Source organism: Aotus nancymaae, unplaced genomic scaffold (genome assembly GCF_030222135.1).
Source record: "Aotus nancymaae isolate 86718 unplaced genomic scaffold, 86718_ANA_hifiasm-v0.15.2.pri h1tg000039l, whole genome shotgun sequence".
Lineage (NCBI taxonomy): Eukaryota > Metazoa > Chordata > Mammalia > Primates > Aotidae > Aotus > Aotus nancymaae.
The window spans coordinates 2,553,765-2,564,206 of NW_026988453.1; the positions used below are offsets into that span (position 1 = coordinate 2,553,765).

The 10,442-nt window shown below is 38.2% G+C and overlaps 1 pseudogene; it reads left to right on the top strand.

The window, feature by feature from the left end:
* Positions 1 to 4,728: 4,728 nt before the first annotated feature.
* On the top strand, positions 4,729 to 6,003 carry LOC105721937 (elongation factor 1-alpha 1-like; annotated as a pseudogene).
* The last annotated feature ends 4,439 nt before the right edge of the window (positions 6,004 to 10,442 follow it).

Genomic DNA, 10,442 nt, shown 5'->3' on the forward strand with positions numbered 1-10,442 from the left:
TTTAAAAATTCTTTTTTTTTTTTTTGTAATATTAGTATAGTTACTCTAGCTCTTTTAGGATTGCTATATGCATGATACAAAATCTTTTATTCTTTAATTTTCAACCTATTTTTATATTTGAATCTAAAGTGTGCCGCTAATACACAGTGTGTCATTGAATCTTGTTTTTTTACACAATCTAACAATTCCTGTCTTTGTTTAGATTGCCAAAACCATTTGCACCTAATGTTATTAATATGGTTTGACTTACAGCTGCCATTTTGCTTTTCATTTTCTAAATATCTCATAGTTCATTCCTCTGTTCCTTCTTTACTATGTCCCTTCCAGGGAAAAACTGCTGCCCTAGTCTGGGAGATGAGAGTGAAGTGGGTCTCCTATTCTTGGCTGAACCCATTGAGAATAGGGCTTAAATCACACTGAGCTGGGGATGAGGCATGTCTTTAACGTCACAGACTTCTGTAGTTCTCACTCAGATTTAGTATTATAGATTTTCTTGAATAAATACTTCTCTATTTGCTCTATGTTCTTAGGACAGTTTCCAGGGACTAAATGTTTTTCTAAAAATAATTTTCACCAGTGATAGTTGTTTCACTGGGGAGAGTGTTCACAGAGGTCATTGCACACCCACCCAAGAAATGTTTCTGCCTTACCATTTTATATGTCTTCTGAGGAATATGAGGCAAAGCGTAAGTTCTTAACAGTGTCAGAGCAATACAAGGTATAGCTAATATATGCTTCTGGGATTCCTCATCTCTGATTTTCAATTTCTTTTCTGTCATGGAAAAAATACAAAGAAAGAAAGGAAATCTGGGCACTTCCTTTTCTACTTTATACTTTCAACTGATGAGTTGGAAAGGACAGTGGAACTGAACAACCCAGAGGCCTGTCAGAGATTTTCAGCTCTCCACAGCTCTCACTAAAAGTATTGCTATGACCAGGCACAGTGGCTCATACCTATAATCCCAGCACTTTGGGAGGCCGAGGCAGTGGGTCACGTTAGACTAGGAGTTTGAGACCAGCCCGGCCAACATAGCAAAACCGTGTCTCTACTAAAAATACAGAAATTAGTTGGGCATGGTGACACATGTCTGCAATCCCAGTTACTTGGGAGGGTGACTCATAAGAATTGTTTGAACCTGGGAGGCAGAGGTTGCAGTGAGCTGAGATCACACCACGGCACTACAGCTTGAGTGGCAGAGTGGGACTCCTCTGTCTCAAAATAAAATAAAATAAAATAAAAATATCCTTGCTAGGCAAGGATAAATCATATCCATAACAGCACTTCTGTTGGGTAGATTGATAGCACTTTTTATATGTCCTGAATCAAAGTTCATATAAATGTGTGCCAGAAATGTTTGGACTGAAAGATGGTGTTTGAATCTGTCAGTGCGTGACAGAAACCTGTTATATCAGTCTGAATAGTTTAGATTTGATCCTTGCCCCAACTCTTGTAGAGTTCTTGAAAATGAACTACAGATAATGTCTATAGTGGCAAAAGGATCTTTATGTAAGGTACATATGTCATAGTTGCTAAATAACAATATTAGGAGTACCTACAAAATTCTACCAGGAATATTAGCCACTTTAGCCTCTAATAAGGTACCTGTTAAGAATATAACTCACAAACTGATAAGAGACAAGTGGCAAATACAGTTAATGTAAATTTTTATTTTAAAAAATTAGCATTTTAAGTTTTAGCTCCAAAATGTAAAGAGCTTTGAAGTTGCCACTCAGGGATTTGTAAGAAGAAATAGCTGAACAAATTTTGGGAAATATAATTTTCTTGAGGTTGCATGGCAATCCAGCTTCAGAAATCTGGAAAGATGAACAAATTCATAAAAACATAGCTGATTTCAGTTGATCTGGCACAAAAGGTGCTGGAACCATAAACCTGTAGGGACAGTTAAATAGTAATGTGATGAATTGATGAGGGTTAAGTGCAGATGTCCTTAAGAATGGAGGACTCCTTGGGGCTGCATTCTCAATACTTTCATGGAAATCTAGAAGGTCTGAAGAGCCAAGAAAACTCACTTCTTATTTTTGGCAAGAAGAGGTAAAAAATACCACTTCGAAGCATGACTAATGTGTTCTCCAGGTGAATAATAATGGCCGATTGTCTAGTGAAAAATATTTCACAAGAGCTTTATCTCACATAGGCAGAAAAGCAACTTGAGCCTACCTCTAGCCTTCCTCTCATCCAAGGTGGTGGGAGGTGCTGGGGAGGGGGCAAAGGTGAAAAACTTAGGTTACCATCCAGGGACCTGTTGTCAAAGAGGTTTCACGACTTACTTGCTCACGGTCACATGTCCAGTTGAGGTAGAAAAGCATATTTAGTTGTTTCAAAATAAACATTCTTGAGGCCTCTAATACAGAACTGAATTTAAAACAAAACAAAAATGGCTTTTTAATTTTTTTTTTTTTTTTTGGCAACAGGTTTGCCACCAGAACACAGGTATTGTGAAAACCATCCCTAAAAGCCACAATGGAAGAGGAATAAAATTCATATCAACATTGTTGTCGGAGAGAGATCCAAGATGGCTGATCACTAGCAGCTCAGGCTCCTAGCTCCCAGTGAAAGCGCAGAGAACGAGAGGACGCCACACTTTCAGATGAATATTTGTTGCTCACGGACCAGGAGATTCCCAGCAGAGGAGCCCCACGTGTCGCCAGGGCGACTCTTGTGGCCGGCGCAGTGGTTTTGCTGGTGCCTTAGCGTGCCAGTTTTTGGTGCAGAGTCCGGAGATTCCCGGGCAGAAAAGCACCATCAATCTTAACACCGCTGTTTTGGCTGGCGCAGTGGACTGCTCAGATTTCGGCGCTGGGAATCAACAAGTTGTTCGTCTGCTCAGAGACCTAGTTAGAAAGTCGGTAATTACAAAGACAACAGACAGATAAATATATAATGAAGGGAAGAAATCAGCGTAAAAAGGCAGAGAATACTCAAAATCAGAATGCCTCTCCCTCTACAGGGGATTGCAATTCCTCATCAGTAACGGAACAAAGCTTAATAGATTACGAGTGTGTTCCAATAACAGAAGCAGGCTTCAAAACGTGGGTGATAAGAAACTTCTGTGAATTAAAAGAACTTGTTCTAACCCAATGCAAAGAAACTAAGAACCTTGAAAAAAGGTTTGACGAAATGTTAACGAGAATGGACAATTTAGAGAGGAATATAAGTGAATTGATGGAGCTGGAAAACACAACACGAGAACTTCACGAAGCATGCACAAGTTTAAACAGTCGAATTGATCAAGTAGAAGAAAGGATATCAGAAGTCGAGAACCAGCTCAGTGAAATGAAACGAGAAGACAAGATTTGAGAAAAAAGGATGAAAAGGAATGAGCAAAGTCTCCAGGAAATATGAGACTATGTGAAAAGACCTAATTTACGTTTGATAGGTGTACCTGAACGTGATGAAGAGAATGAATCCAAGTTGGAAAATACTCTTCAGGATATCATTCAGGAAAATTTTCCCAACCTGGCAAGGCAGGGTAATATTCAACTCCAGGTAATACAGAGAACACCACAAAGATATTCTTCAAGAAGACCAACCCCAAGGCACATAATCGCCAGATTTATTAGGGTTGAAATGAAAGAGAAAATACTAAGGGCAGCCAGAGAGAAAGGTCAGGTTACCCATAAAGGGAAACCTATCAGACTTACAGCAGATCTCTCAGCAGAAACCCTACAAGCCAGAAAAGAGTGGGGACCAATATTTAACATCCTTAAAGAAAAGAACTTTCAACCCAGAATTTCCTATCCAGCCAAACTAAGCTTTATAATCGAAGGAAAAATTAAATCCTTTGCGAACAAACAAGTACTTAGAGACTTCACCACCACCAGGCCTGCTTTACAAGAGCTTCTAAAAGATGCACTATACATATAAAGGAACAACCAATATCAGCCTTTCCAAAAATATATCAAAAAGAAAAGAACATTAACACAACGAAAAATTTACACTAACTAATGGGCAAAACAGCCAGCTAGCATCAAATGTTAGTATTAAAGTTATATATATTCTAATTGGATAAAAAGCCAAAACCCATTGCTATGCTGCATCCAGACCCATCTCACATGCAACGATACACAAAGACTCAAAACAAAGAGAAGGAGGAAGATTTATCAACCAATCAGAGAGTAAAAATAAACAAATAAAAAGCAGGAGATGCAATTCTCGCCTCTGATAAAGTAGACTTTAAAGTAACAAAGAACAAAAGAGGCAAAGAAGGACATTACATAATGGCAAAAGGATCAATGTAACACGAAGAGCTAACGATTTTATAGATCAACGAGACAGAAAATTAACAAGGACATCCAGGACTTGAACTCAGACCCAGAACAAGTAAACTTAATAAACATTTATAGAACTCTCCACTTCAAATACATAAAACATACATTACCACCTCACACCTATTCCACAAGTGACTACATAATTGGAAGTAAATCACTCCTCAGTAATCGCACAGCATTTCATAGGTTTAAATGAAATATTGGTTGGCTGCTCGTTTGTTATTTTCTTCCCTTATTCCTTCCTGTTTACATCAAGTATAATTATTGGTATAAAAGAGGTTTTCAATACCCATTACTAAACTGCATTCTAGCCTGGGCAAGAATACTCCCATTCTCTCTCTCTCTTTCTCTTCCTTTTTCCTCCTCTTCTTTATTCTTTTTCTTTCTTTCTTTCAAAAAAAAAAAAAAAATTGTTGTAATTGGACACCAGGTTCAGGCCAGTATGCCACTACCAGCCATCTGATCTATAAATGTAGTGGCATTGACAAAAGAACCACTGAAAACTTTGAGAAGGAGGCTGCTGAGATGGGAAAGGGCTCCTTCGAGGATTCCTGGGTCATGGATAAACTGAAAGCTGAGCCTGAGTGTAATGTCATCACTGATATTCCCCCCTGGAAATCTGAGACCATCAGATACCACTATCATCGATGCCCCAGGACATAAAGACTTTATTAAAAATATGATTACAGGCACTTCTCAGGCTGGCTGTGCTGTTCTGATTGTTGCTGCTCTCATATATGTCACAGTAAATGAATTTGAAGCTGGCATCTCTAAGAATGGGCAGAACTATGAGCATGCCCTTCTGGCTTCCACACTGAGTGTGAAAGAACTAATTGTTGGTGTTAGTGAAATGGATTCCACTGAGCCACTCTACAGCCAGAAGAAATATAAGGAAATTGCTAAGGAAGTCAGCACTTACAGTATTGGCTACAAATCTGCTGTAGTAGCATTTGTGCCAATTTCTGGTTGGAATGGAGACAAAATGCTGGAGCCAAGTGTTCACATGCCTGGGTTCACTGGGTGAAAATTCACCTGCAAAGATGGCAATGCCAGTGGAACCACAACCGATAAGTTGCATCTGCCCTTCCAGGATGTCTACAAAATCGGCGGTATTGGTAATGTTTCTTTGGGCTGAGTGGAGACTGGTGTTCTCAAATACAGCATGGTGCCACCTTTGTGCTAGTCAATGTAACAACTGAAATAAAGTCTGTTGAAATACACCATGAAGCTTTGAGTGAAGCTGTTCCTGGGGACAGTGTGCCTTCAATGTCAAGAATGTGTCTGTCAAAGATGTCCGTTGCGGCAATGTTGTTGTTGGTAACAGCAAAAATGATCCACCAATGGAAGCACCTGGCTTCACTGCTCAGTTGATTGTCCTGAACCATCTATGCCAAATCCCTGCTGGCAGTGCCCTTGTATTGGGTTGTCACACAGCTCACATTGCTTGCAAGTTTACTGAGCTGAAGGAAAAGATTGATTGCCATTCTGGTAAGAAGCTGGAAAATAGTCCTAAATTCTTGAACTCTGGTGATGCTGCCATTTGTTGATGTGGTTCCTGGCAAGCCATGTATTTTGAGTGCTCCTCTGACTATCCTCCTCTGGGTCCTTTTTCTACTGGTAATGCTGTGGGTGTCATCAAAGCAGTGGACAAGAAGGCTGCTGGGAGCTGGTAAGGTCACCAAGTCCCCCAAGAAAGCTTAGAAGGCTAAATGAATAGTATCCCTAATTCCTGCCATCCCAGTCTTAATCAGTTATGGAAGAACAAGCTCAACACTGTTCCAACTGGCCATTTAAATTTAATAGTTAAAGACTGGCTAATGATAATAATGCATCATAAAACCTTTAAAAGAAAAGGAGAATATTTTGTGGGCCTTTTTTGTTTGTTTTTTTGTTTTCTGTTTTTGCATGTGGCGGTTTTATTAGTTTTTTTTTTTTAATCAGTGATTTTTAATGAAAACAACTTGACCAAATATTTGTCACAGAATTTGAGACCCAGCAAAACAAAGCTTAATGAGAAAATACATTTTAAAAACATTTGTAAAATGAAAATAAAATTCTTCATCAAACCTAAGCCATGAAAATAAACATTTTATCCTGAGTCTTTGGATCTTCATTTCTGAAATGTAAAACTTTCATTTCATTTCATGTAAAACTTACATTAAATAAATATGTCATGCTTTTTTCTTGTTAATCTTTCTTGTATATGGGTGAGAAAAATATATTACTTTTTCTCCTCTATAAGCTCAAAATACTTATTATATATTGAGACACAGCAGCAAATATTTGTGGTTCAGCACAAGTCTCTGGAACCAAGTCTTTTGGAAAGAATGGTTGATCAAAGTATTTTTATTTTGCCAGTGTCAAAAGATAGCTTTAAAATAATATAACTAGTTTTCAAATATGTGCTATAAATTAGCTCCAAATAAATATAAATTTTGAAAATAATTTAGGTTTCTAATTGTTGTCTTCCTAGGCGGCGTCTACCTAGAGAAGTAAAACAAAATAAACTGTTTTTACTGGCTCAGAATTTTTATCCCCCATGACACTTCTGACTCCTACTCCAGTCTCTCTGGAATACTCATGAAACCTCAGAAGTATTTATAGTGGCCTTCAAAGTCATTGATAGTATGCACCTATCTGACTCTGAGGATGGCTACAAGGATCTCAGGTCACTTTTTGCAAAGGCTCCAGGCCTGTCCCGAGGGGAAATGCCCCTCCCAAAGTGGTAGTCCTTGCTCCTTGCTTGAATTGCAGGGAATGAATAGAAGAAAATGGTCTAGATAGTCTGAGTGATTTACATTATGATAACCTCAAGATTATCTTTACATCTCTCTGTGGGTCAAGCAGCATTAATCTCTCTCAAAATAAAAATTTTCCCAAGAAAAGCTTAGTCCTTCCTATAATAGAGCTAAAGAAACTTTCTAGACGTGACAAATTATACATATTTTTTCAGCTTTAGTTATATATTTGATCTGGAACCTCTTGATATACTAATATAGGTAAAACAGTAAAATTAAATGTTATTGGAATTTTTCTCTTTTTTTTAGAACACGTTCTAAGTTCAGGGGTACATGTGCAGGTCTGTTACACAGGTAAATGTGTGTCATAGGGGTTTGTTACACAGATTATTATATCATCTAGGTATTAAGCCTAGTACTCATTAGTAAGTTCTCCTGATCCTCTCCCTCCTCCCCACCTCCAACTTCCAATAAGCCCCAGTATGTGTTGTTCCCCTCTACGTGTCCATGTGCTATAATTTAAGTCCCACTTGTAAGTGAGAACATGTGGTATTTGGTTTTCTCTTCCTGTGTTAGGTTGTTAAGGATAATGCCCTTCAGATACATCCATGTTCCTGCAAAGAATATGATCTTGTCCTTTTTTACGGCTGAACAGTATTCTATGGTGTATATATATATATCACATTTTCTTTATCCAGACTATCACTGATGGGCATTTAGGTTGATTGGCTATAAGAATTTTTCTATATGTGCTATTATTTTCCTAATATTTATATTTAACATATGCAAAAAACCATATAAACAGACAGCAAATAAGGAAGTCTGTTTTACTCTAGAAGTTTCTGACTTACCAACACATAATACCAAAATATATACCATTTTTTCCAGAGCAGTATAGCAACAACCATTCAAGATTTAAAGATTGTCTTTACAAAGCTTCTTATAAATCATAGATTAATTTCCTAAATAAAAAATTTCTCCATTATTATTTTTTCCATTATCAACTGCTAAGCGCTCATCTCTTCAAGAGAGACACATTCCTTTCGTCCTAGATATACCTATATCATTTACGCTTCTTAAGGTATATTTACACAATGACCTCAACCTCACTCTGCTTCCAGCGGCACACTGCTTTAATTTTTGTTTCATGTCATCTCTGTTGGGCACACATTGAAGATGACTAGTGGTGTGAAAAAGCACTTAGGTTCTTCCTATCTGTGAAATGCTGTGTTCCATGACCAGAGATAAATCACCTACGGACAAGGAAGTCTTTTTATGTTGTTCTTCTTGGGCCTATTTAGCTTCAAGCATTTACTGAATCATATGCTATGGGGTTAAACTCTTTTCTAGAAGATCCAATAACTTGGGGATATAAAATAATAAAAGTTCATATATAAGTAAAATAATCGGAAGCATTGTATCACAGTAAGAAAAAAAAGAGCATGACTCACTGAGAATAACGGGCAGTGTAAGTCATATTAAATATTCCTAAACAATTAAGATGATAGAATAGAGAATATTTTCATTTCAAAGGGCTATATCTCTCAAACACATTTTTTTAATAAATAAACTTTTAAAAAATGTTTTATTTTGAAGTATTAAGGGAAATGAGTATTTTTTTTTTGTCTCCTTTGCATTTTTTTAAGTTATACTTTAAGTTCTGGGATGATTTTTGTCAGTAATTACTTGCTTGAGAACAGTTTCTTATTAAATGTTAAGGTTACGTTAACTCTCTTTGTGCATGTGGAAATGTAGAGGCTTAATAGTATCTCATTTTCCACATTGTAGGTAATGATACTTTCTTTCCCCTTATTGTTATTAAAGTTTCAGCTGTCACTTTAGCAGTACTATTCTTCGAATGTGGAATCAACTGTTTGGAAAGAAGAGATAAAAGTCCAATTTTTACTATATTAAAACATAAGTCTCAAAAGATGGAGTGGACATATTTTACCCTATTCCTCTACTAATTACAGATCAAAAGCTCAGACATTATATGTAAAAGAAACATAAGAAGACTCTGAAAGCGCAGACAAGACTGCCTAGGGACCATGGGACCAAAGAATGACAGCAGTGCGGTTCCTGAGTTTCTCTTTTATCTCATACATCCTGGATCTGGTGCTAGAGAAACCAGCAACCCAGAAATATTATCAGCTATGGCAAAGAGATTTTCCCAAGAAAAGCCTGCTCTCTCTAACCAAAAGAGGAGGAAAGAGGCCTAGCAAGACAGAAAACTTCTAGATAATAACAGCCCAACTCCAGTCAAACATTTATGGAAAGAAAGAAAAAACCTGCAGTCTCACCACAACCCCATCAGCAAAGGCTAGAAAGGAGTTTGGACTCCACCCTCATTGGTAGAAACATGGTATGCAAATTACTCAACATGATCGTTTCAGAGAAGTCTGAGTAAGAAAGAAGACCTTTATTTCTGTCCCAAGGTAACTCCTGTCACCCCTTTGTAGAGTCAGTGGCGACCATGCAGGCAATCACTCTACACGCTGACCCAGCTGTTACAAGACACTCAATTCCCTCTTGCCATGTTAGTGTCTGTATTAGACAGGGTTCTCTAGAGGGACAGAACTAATAGGGTAGATATATAGAAGGGATTTTATTAAGGAGTATTAACTCACACAATCACAACATTCCACAATAGGCTGTCTGCAAGCTGAGAAGCAAGGAGGCAAGTCTGAGTCCCAAAGCTGAAGAACTTGGATTCTGATGTTTGAGGGCAGGAAGCATCCAGCACAGGAGAAAGATGTAGGCTGGGAGGCTAAGCTAGTCTCATCTCTCCACATTCTTCTGCCCGCTTTTTATTCTGGCCTTACTGGCAGCTGATTAGATGGCACCCACCTGGATTGAGGATGGGTCTGCCTCTCCCAGTTCACTGACTCAAAAGTTAATCTCCTTTGGCAACACTCTCACAGATGCACCCAGGAACAATACTTTGCATCTCTCAACCCAATCAAGTTGACACTCACTATTAACCATCACAGTGTCCAAAGAAAATGAATAGGAAAAATAAAGGATGCTTACGACCTCAAGTAGTAATGAAAACTGCCTCCTCCTTCTGTCTAGTATCAGTAGAGGTAATGTGGGACAAAGTAACAAGGTACCTCTCCTCCTCCCAGATAGGATGATGCCACCAGAGACCTAGTGGGAACCTAAACTCCCATCCCTGCTGATAAGTAACAGAGTACATCTTCCGCTTTGGGTATCAATGAAGGCCTCCCTCACCTGGCAGTAATGAGGTAGCATATCTGCCAGAGTGGTACCAGAGGAGTCCTGCTGAAACGGAAGATTTAAATACGATCTGGATTCTCATAGCCTAATACTCAATCTGTCCAGAATACAGCAGAAATGTACTTATCATACCAAGAACGAGGACAATCAATTTGAATGGGAAAACACAATCACAGC